The 13,659-nt window shown below is 41.2% G+C and overlaps 1 long non-coding RNA gene across 3 annotated transcripts in view; it reads left to right on the forward strand.

Annotated features, from left to right (window-relative positions):
• Positions 1 to 13,401, forward strand: part of LOC132407613 (uncharacterized) — a 44,350-nt gene extending 30,949 nt beyond the window's left edge. For 2 of the 3 annotated variants that reach the window (XR_009516536.1, XR_009516534.1), the window contains exon 5: positions 10,893 to 13,401. This is a non-coding gene — a long non-coding RNA (uncharacterized LOC132407613). The remainder of the gene's footprint in view (positions 1 to 10,892) is intronic. The other variant, XR_009516535.1, reaches the window with a different exon arrangement.
• Positions 13,402 to 13,659: the final 258 nt, after the last annotated feature.

Raw genomic sequence — 13,659 nt, forward strand, 5'->3', positions numbered from 1 at the left:
TGGGAATTCACAGACAAGTTTAGGTCAGAGGAAGAGCCTGAGTAACACAGGACTGGAAATTTCCAGACTTCAGAAAGGGATGGCCAAGTTGCTGGAAGGTCTAGGCAGGTGAAATAGCTAAGCAGTTGAGCAAGAAACAGGGAAACAGACCAGAAAAATTTCTATGGGTGATTAGCAGGAGTTCATGTGGGTTCTTCACAAAAAAAATATTTTTTGCGGCAATGGAAGAAATGGAAAAAGCCCAGTGGAGCTTGAGAAATTGAGACCATATATTGGACAGTTGATAAGCTACAGGAACTGATGAACCTTGTGACCTGTGCCCTTTGGATTTTAGGAATGGGTGCACAGGTTCTCACCTTCCAGAATTCCACAGACTGGGGTGGTTCCCATTCATGGTGGGGTAGCAAACATAACGGGGCCAGGACAGAAAGAAAGCACGGAACTGCAGACCTGGGAGCCTGACATCCATAGCTGGGGAAATGCTGGGGAGGGAGGAGGGTCTATTATTCAGGAAGGCACTTAGAATAATAAACAGCCTGCTGGAGGAATGACAGTGAGTGGATTGAACAGGATTTGTGTGGGGAGCGGCGAGGAATTGTCGACATTTCATGTCAAAATGTATCAATACTGCTGAACCCACTGAGTTTCTCTAGCAGACTGTTCGTTGCTCCAGATTGCAGCATCTGCAGTCTCTTGTGCCTCCACTTGGAGAAATAAACCAGACTGGGCAGAGTCAACATGGAGTTTTGAAAACCAGGCAAAACATGTTTAACAAATGATTGGAAAGTGAATCTGTAACAAGCAGAGTAAGGAGGGTGAACCACGTGATGGGGTGCACTTGGACTTCAGGAAGGCCTTTAATAAGGTGCAAATCCAGATTGTTACTCAATGTTAGAGTGCTTATTACTGGGGGTAATCCACTGATTTAGACTAAAAATTAATTAGCCTACTGTTAATGGAGAAGGAAAAATATCAGTGCTGGGTCGAGAGATGTTGACTCGGACAGTGCTGCACGGTTTGGGGCTGGGTTCCCTGCTGTTCCTCACCTTTATCAAGAATTTGAAACAGAGGAAAAACAATAAATCCAAGTTCACAGTTTCTTGATATTGTGTGTCCTGTGAGGGGTGTATAGAATGGGGTCAGGAGAATGTGGACAGTGTAAGTGAATGGCAGATGAGCAGCTATGTGGTAACAGGGGAGCTCACCCATGGTCACAGATACAGCAAGTCCCTTGCTAATTAATGTATTCACCCCACCATTTGTAGCCATGACTTCTGCTGTCACAACTGAGCCCAAGAATTCCCTCTGTTGGCCTTTGCTATTCCAATGCTTCCCTCATCACTCTGCAGTCTTCCAGCCTCTGAATGTAGTCTCAAGGGTCTCGGCCCAAAACACCGACTGACTATTCATTTCCATTGGTGCTGTCTGACCTGCTGAGTTCCTCTGGCATTTTGTGTGTGTTAATCATTCTCAGTCTTTATCCAAATTCCACACCCCATCAATCCATCTGGTTCTTTGTCCAACACTGCCGACAAGTAGAGGTTTGCATTCTGGCATCCAAAACCCTCCATCTCCAGGTAAACACCCCCCCCCCCAGGCCTTTTAATCATCTGGAAAGCATCCTTTTCTCCAGTCCTTCCTGGTCTTTCCCTTTGGAATTCTGCACCACAACCCCCTGACCCCACACTCTAATCCTCCCCATCTATTGCCCATCAGCAAACAGATATTCTGTCAACTGCCTTAGTGGCCGTTGGCATTTTCTGTCAACGCTTTCAGTCAACTCGATCCATTAGAAGATGCTGTGTTGATGTTACTGACATAAAATGTTTCCTTGAGAGATTCACCAAACAACTCATTCTTCAGTGGTGTTTCCTTCTGCTCCTTGTTGACATGGTGTACATAAATCAGACCTTGGATTAAATCGCCCTCAGCACCAACACACCCCAGTATCTCGGTGTGAGTGGACAGGTGTTGGCGAAGGGCGATAGGTATTGTAGGCGAGGAAAGGAATAGATGGTTCTCATTACGCTTTGTGACCAGGGCAGCACTGATACAAGTTACGACGGTACAGCTGTGTGAAGCACAACACCGATTGGCTGCACTGCTGCCACATCATAATGGGACCCAAAGGTAGCCACAAATTCTCAGGGAAAAATGAGGATCAACTGTTACATGCACATCTGTCTTTGGATGTCAGGCTCCCTGGTCTGCAATTCTGTGCTTTCTCCCTCTCCTTGCACCGTTATGTTTGCTACCCCACAATGAATGGAAACGTCCAAAATCTGTGGATTTCTGGAAGATGAGAACCTGTGCACCCATTCTTAAAATCCAAAGGGCACAGGTCACAAGGTTCATCAGTTCCTGGAGTTTATCTTCAGTATACGTTCTCAATTTCTCAAGCTCCACTGGGACTTTTCCACTTCCTCGATTGCCGCACAAGAACATATATTTATTTAACTTCTCGGCCATTCTGTTATTCCACTGTATAACTTCCCCTGTCTCAGCCTGTGAGGAAACCACAGGAACTCCTGCTAATCACTTGTAGAAACTTCTCTGATCTGCTTCTATGTTCTTTTCTCAACCACTTACCTATTCCACCTGCCTGGATGTCCCAGCAACCTGGCCATCCTTTTCTGAAGTCTGGAACTTTCCAGTCCTGGGGATTACAGTGTTAAGAGGCTTTTCCTTTGACCTAAACCTGTCTGTGGATTCTCAGTACCTGTGAATTGTCAGGGCTGATTTTCCTTCGAGATTTATTTTGCTTTGATGTTTTGAGCCACACTTACCTGAACTCAAATTTAAAATATTGACCTTTAATCATTGGGACTTGTATAATTTTCACATCTTACACATTAATGAAGATGAGGTAGTTCAGTGTCTCAGACTTGCACTGAGTCAGGAGCAGAGATTTTGAACTGAGCAGCAGAAATTTAACTTGTTAAAGCACCATCCGTAAGTTCTTATTGACATCACACATCAATGAACAGCCGGGGTTGTAGCTCAGAGTTTCAGCATTCATTAAACGGTCCTTCTTTCCGAGGTGAATCGGATCGATTAAACTGCGACAGAGACAAAACAGATGAGTTCACCCTCCTATTGCATCTTGGTTCTATATTATACCAGGTCTGTGTAACAAGTCCCATGGTTCTGTATTACAGCAGGTCTGTGTAATGAGTCCCATGGTTTTGTATTACACCAGATCTGTGTAACGAGTCCCACAGTTCTGTATTACATCTGATCGATACAACAAATAGGGCATTAAGAACCGACGCACCAACAATCCCTTTCCTCACACAGATGCTGCTCGACCCCTGGGGTTCCCCCAGCAAATTGTTTGTTGCTCCTGATTCCGGTATCTGCTGTCTCTTGTGTCTGTCTAGAATGAATTGCTGAGTTACCTATTGCATCCCTTGTGTGCCAAAACCCTATGCTGCGTATAACTTGCATCCTGTTATGGATCCCTCATTACATATTACATAGAACAGTACACAGAGAAACAGGGCCTTCAGCCCACAATGATGTGCCAAACCAGCTAAAAAGTAGATCAAACCCCTCCAATAAACAATCCCTCCTAGCTACACAATGTCTATATCACTCCATCTTCCTTACATCCATGTGTCTATCCAAATGTCTCTTAGAAGCCTCTAATGAATCTGCCTCTATCACCATACCGGACAGTGCATTCCAGGCATCCACCACTCTCTGAATAAAAAACTTACCCCTCACATCCCCTTTGCACCTATCCCCTCTCACCTTCAATGCATGCCCTCTGGCATTAGACATTTCAACCCTAGGAAAAAAATACTCTACCTATGCCTTTCATAATCTTATAAACCGCTATCAGATCTACCCTCAGCCTCTGGTGCTCCAGAGAAAACAACTCATGATAGCATGTGCCCTCTAAACTAGGCAGCATCCTGGTAAACCTCTTCTGCACCCGCTCCAAAGCCTCAACATCCTTTTGCCCTTAACAGTGTACCATCTCCTTACATTTGCCCACAAAGGTGGAACACCTCATATTTATCTGGATTAAACTCCATCTGCCACTTCTCTGCCCATTTCTGCAACTGATCTATATTGAGCTGTAGCCTTTGCCTGTCTTCTAAACTATCCACCACTCCACTGATCTTGGTATCATCCGCAAACTTACTAACCCACCCAACTACATTTTCATCCAGGTCACTTATAAACAGCAGAGGTCCCAGCACAGATCCCTACAAAAGACCACTAATGACAGGCTTCCAACTTGAATAAGTCCCTTTGAAACAATTGTATGAAGCAATGCAACAAATTTCCTCATATTAAGACTGTGAGGCAACAAAATCATTCATTGTCCACTGTGCTCTATAATGAATTTCATTGTGTTCTATTACAAAGGAAGGTCTCCTTCTCCACTGCATTTACTATATGTGAAGTTAGTCAGAAATCTGTGTATAAATTAGGGAACTGAAACTCAGTGAGATTTTCTGAATGCCGCATAGGCATTGATTTGAAGATCTCCACAAAGCAAAAATGTCCGCAGATGATAAACGGGGGTTGCTGTCTGCCCTGGTGTGGATCTCATGAAGACGAGTGTTCACCCCACCTACTGTTTACAACGGTGCTGCTGTGGTGATGGGGCATTGTCACATCCCTCTCCTGAATGGAGGGTGTTTGAAAGTTGGAATGAAAAGACGAGTGGAAAGCTGTGTGGCCACAGACCAATCAGTCTAATGCTACGCTGCAGGCCAGCAATGGTATTGTAGTGATTGATTTGGTCAATTCCCTCCATGGACCACAGAGATCTGCCCAGAGCTGAAGATGTTGGGCAGGTGAGGTCTGCCCGAAGGTGTATGGAACCAATACATCATATCCAGCGTTGAGTCCTCAACATCTCCCTAAAGTCACACTGGAGTGTCAATCGTTTTGTATCTGTGTTTTGAATCTTTACCAAGTCCTGGATCATTACATTCTCACCAGCTCCTCTCACATTTATTCTTCTTCAATCCAGGGAGAATGACACAGACTTTGTGTTACGATCCAGCAACAATGAATATATAATTGAGACAGGTTTTTTACAACAAATAAAACATTTATTAAACACTGCTAAAAAAACCCCCAAAAGTAAACAAACGACTAACTTAACTGGAAGTCAGCTGTGATATGGCAGCTCGAACAGTTCTTAAAGCGAGAATGCGAAAACAGTTCTTCAAGCGATAATGCAAAAACAGTTCTTAGGAGTAGTAAGGCGAAAGTCCAAACGTTTACACAGTCACTTAGGAGAGACTTGCCTTGAAATATTTTAAAAATCTCTTTCATGGCGTTACTGCTGATTCCAGCTGAAGTATGCTTTGTCGAGGGATTTACAATTGAAGAAAATGAAATAGCTTAAAAGCACTGACCTTTCCTTGGCGAAACTCTGCATCCAACTCTCTGCTCTTTTTTGGCAAAACAGGAGTTATCATGGATGCAAGTTACTAATTCCTCGTGTGAAGATTAAATAAAGGTCGAACCTGCTTCACAGTTGACATCAACTTTCCTCGATCTTTCAGCTTCCCGAACTTCAACAAATCTTCACTCTGCGACTGCACTTTAACTGGCGGTATTGTAGCAAAACTGCCGACAATAACCTTTGGCTTAAGGCAGAAAGTAAAACACTTTAAAATAAAACTGCATCATAACATAGAATGTGCAGCAACATGGAATCACTGGCGAATTCAGCCACAAACTGCCCACGTCACAGGGAGGGGTTCTCCTTTTATACCCTGTTGAAAGAACTATCACATGACCTTCCACTGGCAGGAAAATGACGTCACTTCACCATCGCAAGACCATTACCTCATATCCAGCATAGCCTCAATTACATCATGGTCATGTGACAGGTCCAAGATAACACCTCCCTCCAAAAAAAAATTTTGATCTGTCAAGAACAAAATTTTAACAATTACTCACACAAGAAAAAAAATACACAAATGTATAAAATTTACACCATACACAGTATATAGTATTATCATACATCAACTGACAAATTATTACACAGGAGTGTTACAAATGTTAAAATATCACTCCATAAAAAATTTACATTGTACATTCAACTTTGAGATAGACAATCAGCAATTACATTATCTTTACCTTTAATATCAGCTATTAAAATAATGTACTCTTGTAACATTAAATTTCAATTTAATAATCTTCTATTTTTGTTTTTCATCTTACTCAGAAACACTAACATATTATGGTCAGTGTAGACAATGTGGTTTTTGAGTTGTACCAATATATACATCAAAACGTTCTAAGGCCAAAACAACAGATAACAATTCCTTTTCTATTGCAGAATAGTTTCTTTGATGCTTGTTAAATTTCTTAGAAAAGTAAGCTATGGGATGATCAACCTCATCACCCTCATTCATTTGCAATAATACTGTTCCTGCAGCCTCATTGCTAGCATCTACAGTTAATGAAAAAGGTTGTTCAAAATCAGGTGCCTTGAGCACAGGTTGTTGACATATCATAGTTTTCAGTTTCTCAAATGCTTCTTGACAAGGCACTGTCCACACAAACTTTTCATTCTTTTTCAAGAGGTTAGTTAATGGAAGGGCAACATTAGCAAAATTCTTACAAAATTTTCGATAATATCCTACCATTCCCAGAAATTTTCTGTGAGTTTTTTCCCAGTTGGAGTGGGAATCTCTAAAATTGTCTGAGCAGGAGCTACCTTACCTTGACCCACAGCATAACCAAGGTAAGTTACAGTGGCATGTCGTTTTAGCTAAATTAATAGTTAAGTTAACTTTTGAAAGCCTTTCAAATAATTTCTCAACCGCAATAATATGTGCTTCCCAAGTATCATTTCCTGTCACTAAATCATCAATATAAGCATCTGTATCTTTTAATCGCTGAATCACAGAGTTAATCATCTGCTGGAAAGTACCTGGGGCATTCTTCATCCCAAATGGAAGAACATTATATTCATATAACCCAGATGGAGTTACAAATGCAGAAATCTCTCTACCTCTATCCGTTAATGGAACACACCAATATCCCTTCATTAAAGCAGTCTTTGTAAGGAATTTTGCTTTTCCCACTTTACCTACACAATCATCTACTCTAGGAATTGGATTCGCATCTGTTTTCATTATAGTATTCACCTTCCTATAGTCCGTACAAAACCTAATACTACTGTCTGATTTTGGCACCATAACACAAGGTGAACTCCAATTCAAGTTAGAAGGTCAAATAATATTATTCTCTAACATATATTTAATTTCCTTCTCAGTAAGTTCATATTTTTCCATGTTCATCCTATATGGGTGTTGTTTAATGGGTTTGGCATCTCCAACGTTTACAGCATGTGAAGCTACAGTGGTCCTTCTAGGAACATCTGGAAATAAATCCTTATATTTAAAAATTAATTGTTTCATCTGCTGCTTCTGCTCTGGCTGTAAATGTGCTAATTTATCATCAATATTTTCCAGAATGGTTGAGTTTGGTAATCTGACAGAAACAATGTTAGGTTTAGAATGAGCTTCAGATGAATCATCTATTATGCTCCTAGTAAGATCAGACTCATTATTATTGACCACAACAGTCATAGTAGCAGACTGTTTCTCATAATATGGCTTTATCATATTTATATGGAAAAGTTGAGTTGGCCTACGATCTGTAGTTTTTATTATGTAATCCACATCATTGATTTTAGACGCAATTTCATAAGGACCATGAAGCTTAGCTTGTAAAGGATTCTTTTGCACTGGGAAAAGAACCAGCACCTTATCTCCAGGGTTAAATGTCTACATCCTGGCTTCTTTATCATACCAGGTTTTCATTTTCTCCTGAGCAAATTTTAAATTTTCCCTGGCTAAGCTACAAGCTTTATGTAATCTGTCCTTAAATTTTAAAACATAGTCCAACAAATTAGTGTGTACTTCTTTATTAATCCATTGTTCTTTTAGTAAGGCTAAAGGTCCTCTAACTCTATGCCCAAATACAAGTTCAAATGGACTGAAACCTAATGATTCTTGGACCGACTCACTTACTGCAAATAGAAGTAAGTGTATACACTCATCCCAATCATTTTCATTTTCCACACAATACGTCCTAATCATAGTCTTGAGGGTAGAATGAAACCTCTCAAAGGCACCTTGTGATTCTGGATGGTATGCAGATGAAGTGATTTGCTTAGCTCTCAATTTATAAACTATCTGTTGAAACAATCCAGACATAAAATTACTGCCTTAATCAGATTGTATTTCCTTAGGCAACCCAAAATGTAAAGAATTTTATAAGAGCCTTCATTACAGTTTTAGCTGTTATATTCCTAAGCGGTACTGGAAACCTAGACACAGTGCACATGATAGTCAACAAGTGCTGATAACCAGTTTTTGTCTTTGGTAATGGACCTACACAATCTATAATAACTTTAGAAAACGATTCACCAAAAGCTGGAATAGGTTACAATGGAGCCATCGGTGTAACTTGATTTGGTTTTCCCACAATTTGGCAAGTATGGCATGTTCTGCAAAACATCGCCACATCTTTTTTTAAACCAGGCCAGTAAAAATGTTTTAAAATCTTGTCCATAGTTTTCCTTATGCCTTGATGTCCACCCAAGGGCACACTATGGGCTAAAGTTAAAATCTCATTTTGATAAACTTAGGAACAACTACCTGATGAACAACCTTCCAATCATCACTTGCAGGAATTGTAGGCGGTCTCCACTTCCTCATTAACACTCCTTTCTCAAAATAATATCCTACTGACACCTTATCAATTTCACTATCTGGAAGAGCTTGTTCTCTTAATTTGATAATCTCAGGGTCTCTACTCTGCTCTGCTATCATCTCCTTCCAAGACAAAGACAAATCTTCAAGGTCAGACTTACTCCAAGAATCTTGTTCAAACAATGAAGGTAAGAAAGTTTCTGACACATCCTCAAAACTTGAATCCCAAGTTGAACAATCATGAGTAACAACCTCATTCTGCACATCAATCTTTTTAGCCATTGCTCGAGTTACAACACAGGAAGAATCTGTGTTAGAATCCATCCGTGGTTCCTCTGACTCTATTGTCAAATGCACTTCAGGGAAAACTTGTCCACCTGCCAAGTCATTACCTAACAATAAAGAAATATCCTTCACAGGTAAGCTCAATTGTAATCCCACTTTAACAGTAAGTGTCCCCCATAAATTGGTATCATCGGCAGACGTGAGTACAGAGTTCTCTCTGGAATATACCGTATGTGACTCATTGCAATCGCGGTCTCCCTGCAACTTGTGAGCTCAGGCCTCATTCGGTAATGCTGTGTGTCTGAAGGTGTATCGCAGCTCCTTCCCACCCGAGGTACAGAGGTCCTGAGAGGTCCTGTTATAATGGTCCTCCTCTTGGCCTCACCAGCAGTACAAAGGAAAACTTATGAAGCAATATGTTTGGCACCATCTTGGCTGCAGGAGCTGCCGGGAGGATGGTCAGTGGTGTCCAGATACTTCAGGGGCTCCACTCTGGATTTGCTGTCTGTATTTACTCCAGTAGCCTTCATCTCTCCCAGAGCTGCTGACGTGACAGTGGGGCTACTTGTCCACAGCTGGGTATCTGGTTCACGAGCACCAGGGTGTGTCCGCACACCTTTGGGCCTGTGTGCTACATGTGCAGGGTCCAGACCCCCTCCCTATCATGTGCAGTTTAGCCCGAGTCTGAAAGGAGTTCAATTTCCATGTGTCACCAGTGAGGAGGCGCCACATGAGGCTTGCTGTTGGAGGGGATGTGTACTGGCAAGAACAAATTACACATTCAGCTCGGCTGTTTGCAAGATTGCTAGCCAGTGGTGGAAGCTGAAAGTGAGAAAGCAAATACATTCCAATCAGTGTATCAACAGAAATGCTAAATGCCAACCACTTTTCCTGAAGGATTAGTGGGACCAAGTTCTAATGTATCCATGCCGATTGAAGGCATTTATGCTGGAGCTATAATTGACACAGGTTCTCAAGTTACTTTACTCTACAGATCCTTTTACAACAGGTATTTGTCTCATTTACCATTGACTCCTATCATCAGTGTTCTTCAGATTTGGAACTGTCTGGTACACTCACTGTTAACCAATTGCTCTATGTTCTGGTGGAGTAGTTAGAGTGACTGGGAGCTGCCAAATTTTCAGGAGTGCTCAGCACCCTAGACATTTCAGTGGATGCTCAGTGGATGATTATAAGTAGGAAGAATCAGTCTTACTTGCAGGAGGGTTAGTGAGACCTGAACAATAGAAAGTTTTGGCTGATTATTCTCACAGGGGACAATAATTGTCAGGACCATGTCAGGAAGAAATGCCATCCTCAGATATTGCATGCAGATTGTACATCTCTTTCCTGTGGTGGTATTTTCTAGTGTTACAGTGGAGAAAAAGAAACAGTTTCCTGCATTGGAAAAGTTGACATCAAAGTCATTCAGCTTTGATGATTTACCAATACCAGAGAAATGGAGACAGAATCTAACTGATAGGACATTGGAACACAAAGTCATCTTTTCTACTGATGAGTTTGATATTAGTACTCACCAAACTATCAGAGTGACAGAAGAGAGAAGTTTCACCGGTTTGGAGCAGTGGAGGTTGAAGATGTTAGACAGCACCTGCTGAAACTTAAGGACACTGGAATTATCACTGAGGCAAGGAGTCCCTATGCAATGCCTATTGTGGTTTTGAGGAAAAGGAATGGGAAAATATGAACGTGTATTGATTACAGTACACTGAACAAATGTGAAACCCCAGACCAACATAGAGTTCCACAGATTGAAGATGTTCTGGCCTGCTTAGGTGGATGCAAATGGTTCAGTGTGTTGGATTTAATGTGGGTATTACCAAATATGAATCAGTGAATCTGATAAATGAAAGACAGCATTGATACGTTCTCTTCAATTTTTTTCAGTTTGAAAGGATCCCCAGGGCACATCAGGAGCATGGGCTAACTTCCAACGCGTCGAGCATTCTATTGGACACATGAATCTGCATGAGGTAGTTTTGTACTTGGATGATCTCAGAGTGTTTGGGTCAACACTGGAGGAGCATGAGACGAGACCACTGAAGATGTCAGACCACTTGAAAGCTGAAGGTTTCAAAGAAGTGCCAGTTCTGTAAGACGTCAGCCAACTATGTAGGACACAGACCGTTCTAAGATAGAGGTAGTAACCACATTGCCAAGACCCAAGACTGTGGGTGTGCCTCCCAAGAAGAAAGCACAGTGATCAGGGAATGGATTTTGAAAGCCACCTCATACATGAGTTACTGACCGTACTTAGAGTTGAGAAGTCAAGTACAACGTCAAGGACAATGTTATATCAAGGCAATCCTCATCTTGAGAGATTTAACAGGACATTGTTAGACATAGTAGAACTCTTGATACCAAGAAAAAGAGCAAATGAAGTCAGTATAGTGGAAATCGTGTGCATGGCTACAACCAAACTCAGAACGAAGACACTGGCTACTCGCCATATTATTAATGTTCGGGTGCAAAGCCAAATTACGTGGATCTTTGTTTTGGAACCTCAGGCTCAGAAGCAAAATTTGCAGTTTGTTTTTGGTTGAACCCAGAAGATGGAAATGGTCCGTTAAAAATTCTCCATCAGAACCATCTTTTACTTCTAGGGCAGGGAGAACATATTGACCCAGAGTCTGATCTAGAACCTACACCTGGTAAAAGATCTCAGCAAAGGAGAAGAAAAAAAGGAAAGAAACAAGCTGAAGACACTAGGATGGTTTTGGTGGAATGGCATGAAGAAGAAATTATAAAAGATAAACTGGACGAATCCTTTCAACACTGTACAGACTCAGAAGGTAAGGAAATTGGAATGTGGCATGACCCCCAAGAGGAAGCCCCCTAAGAGGAACTGATTAAAAGATTTCAGAACCCCTCAGTCTAGACCTAGTGGGAATGCACTGGAAAAGCAGAGGTGATATTAGATAGTAAGTGAAACAGACTCCAATATAATAGAAGGTGAAGCCAGGACTACTCAGAGGGCAGGAGAAACTGAGTTTTGCAGTAAGAAACTGATAGTATACAGGATGGAACATCTCAAAGTAAGCATGAAAAGTCACTAGAAAAGATTCAGACTAATGAAGCAGTGACTGAGAATCAACTATTAAAGGAAGATGAAAGTGAAGCTGAGATAAGAAGGTCTCAGAGTTGGGAAACTGCCAGATACGCTGGCATGCGTCACATCTGGAAATCAGAGTGTTGAGTGAATGCCAATAGTGAAATATGTTACTTCCATTTACAAATGGATTGGATGTCCTGTTATCACTTCATTCATTTGATTGCTGTGAGCCGTATGCCTGAATACTATCAGAACATAAAGGTAAACATAATTGTTACTGTTATTGGGTATAAGTGTTGTGTTAGTATTAATGTTTACTATGTTCCAAAGGTTTACAAAGTCATGAGGATGTGCCTATTTTAGAAGGGGGAGAATGTAATATCCTGGTTAAAAACCGTGCTTTATTTTATCAATACAGTTATGTTTTTCAGCATCTTATTTTGCAAATCTCCTCAAAATGCAAATCTATTAAAAAGTGTTCCTCTTATTACATTATAGATTTTATAATATACATTTTCTCTTGGGTGTTTCATTTTGATGTTTAATATAAAAATTCAGTTGATTAATAAGTTCGGGTTGTTGAATTAACCAATAGAATTTGTGTTGTTAACACTTTGCCCAATAAGATGCCTGGGAAAAGAACAAAAAAGTTTCAAGAAAGATGGAGAGAAGAAACAGACAACAAACATAGTGGAACACTTGCAGAAGCAAATTTGGAAGGACCATTACAGATGTCCGGAAAGCCTCATGCAGACTATAGTCTCACAGAGAATGTGTAGATAACCTTCAGTTAAAAAGCTAGCACCCAACAATCATAGAAAGAGCAAGAGGAGACAGTTTGAACATCTTTCCATGGATGTCTGAAAATGTATTAATTTTTATTTTTGTTTGGATTGGTTCTTTGGCACAGAAACATTTCAGTACCGTGAGTAAATGAAGTGAAGCAAACTAGACTGATTACATGGGAATGAGCTTCAATGATTACATGCACACTCTAGACCAGGCATGGGCAAACTACGGCCCGGGGGCCATATGCGGCCCGTTAAGCTTTTTAATCCGGCCCGCAGAACTTGATGAAATTATATTAATAAGCCTTGTTAACATTTTCCCCCTGCAATTCTGGCATTTTCCCAATAGATGATGCACTCTATATACATTTGTGGCGACCCAATTCCTGGCACATCCAAACCGGCTCACAATTAGCCAGCGTTCCAGCTAAGGGAGATAGCCTGCGGGGATTTGTGAGCAAAGAGCTTTGGAGCCTCTGCGCCACGGGGGGCAGGTTGAGGGAGGCTTAAAAGTGAGGCTGGGGATTTCGAATAAAGTTTTTTTTCTTCAACTGCAGTTACCGACTCAGTGTCGTAATTTTAGCGCTGCATGTAGCACACCGCTACACATTGACCTTTGTTGAGGTGCAGCGTATTACTCCACATTTGCGCTTTACTCTTTGTTTGGCTTGACCTATTTGTGTGAACAGGCGTTCAGCGTCATGAACATCCACAAAGCCAGCCACAGATCCAAGTTAACTGACCAACACCTCAGATCAATCCTGAGAATCGCCACAACAAAACTAAATCCAGACTTTGATGCGCTGGCTAAAAA

The sequence above is a fragment of the Hypanus sabinus genome, chromosome 18 (genome assembly GCF_030144855.1).
Source record: "Hypanus sabinus isolate sHypSab1 chromosome 18, sHypSab1.hap1, whole genome shotgun sequence".
Classification (NCBI taxonomy): Eukaryota; Metazoa; Chordata; class Chondrichthyes; order Myliobatiformes; family Dasyatidae; genus Hypanus; species Hypanus sabinus.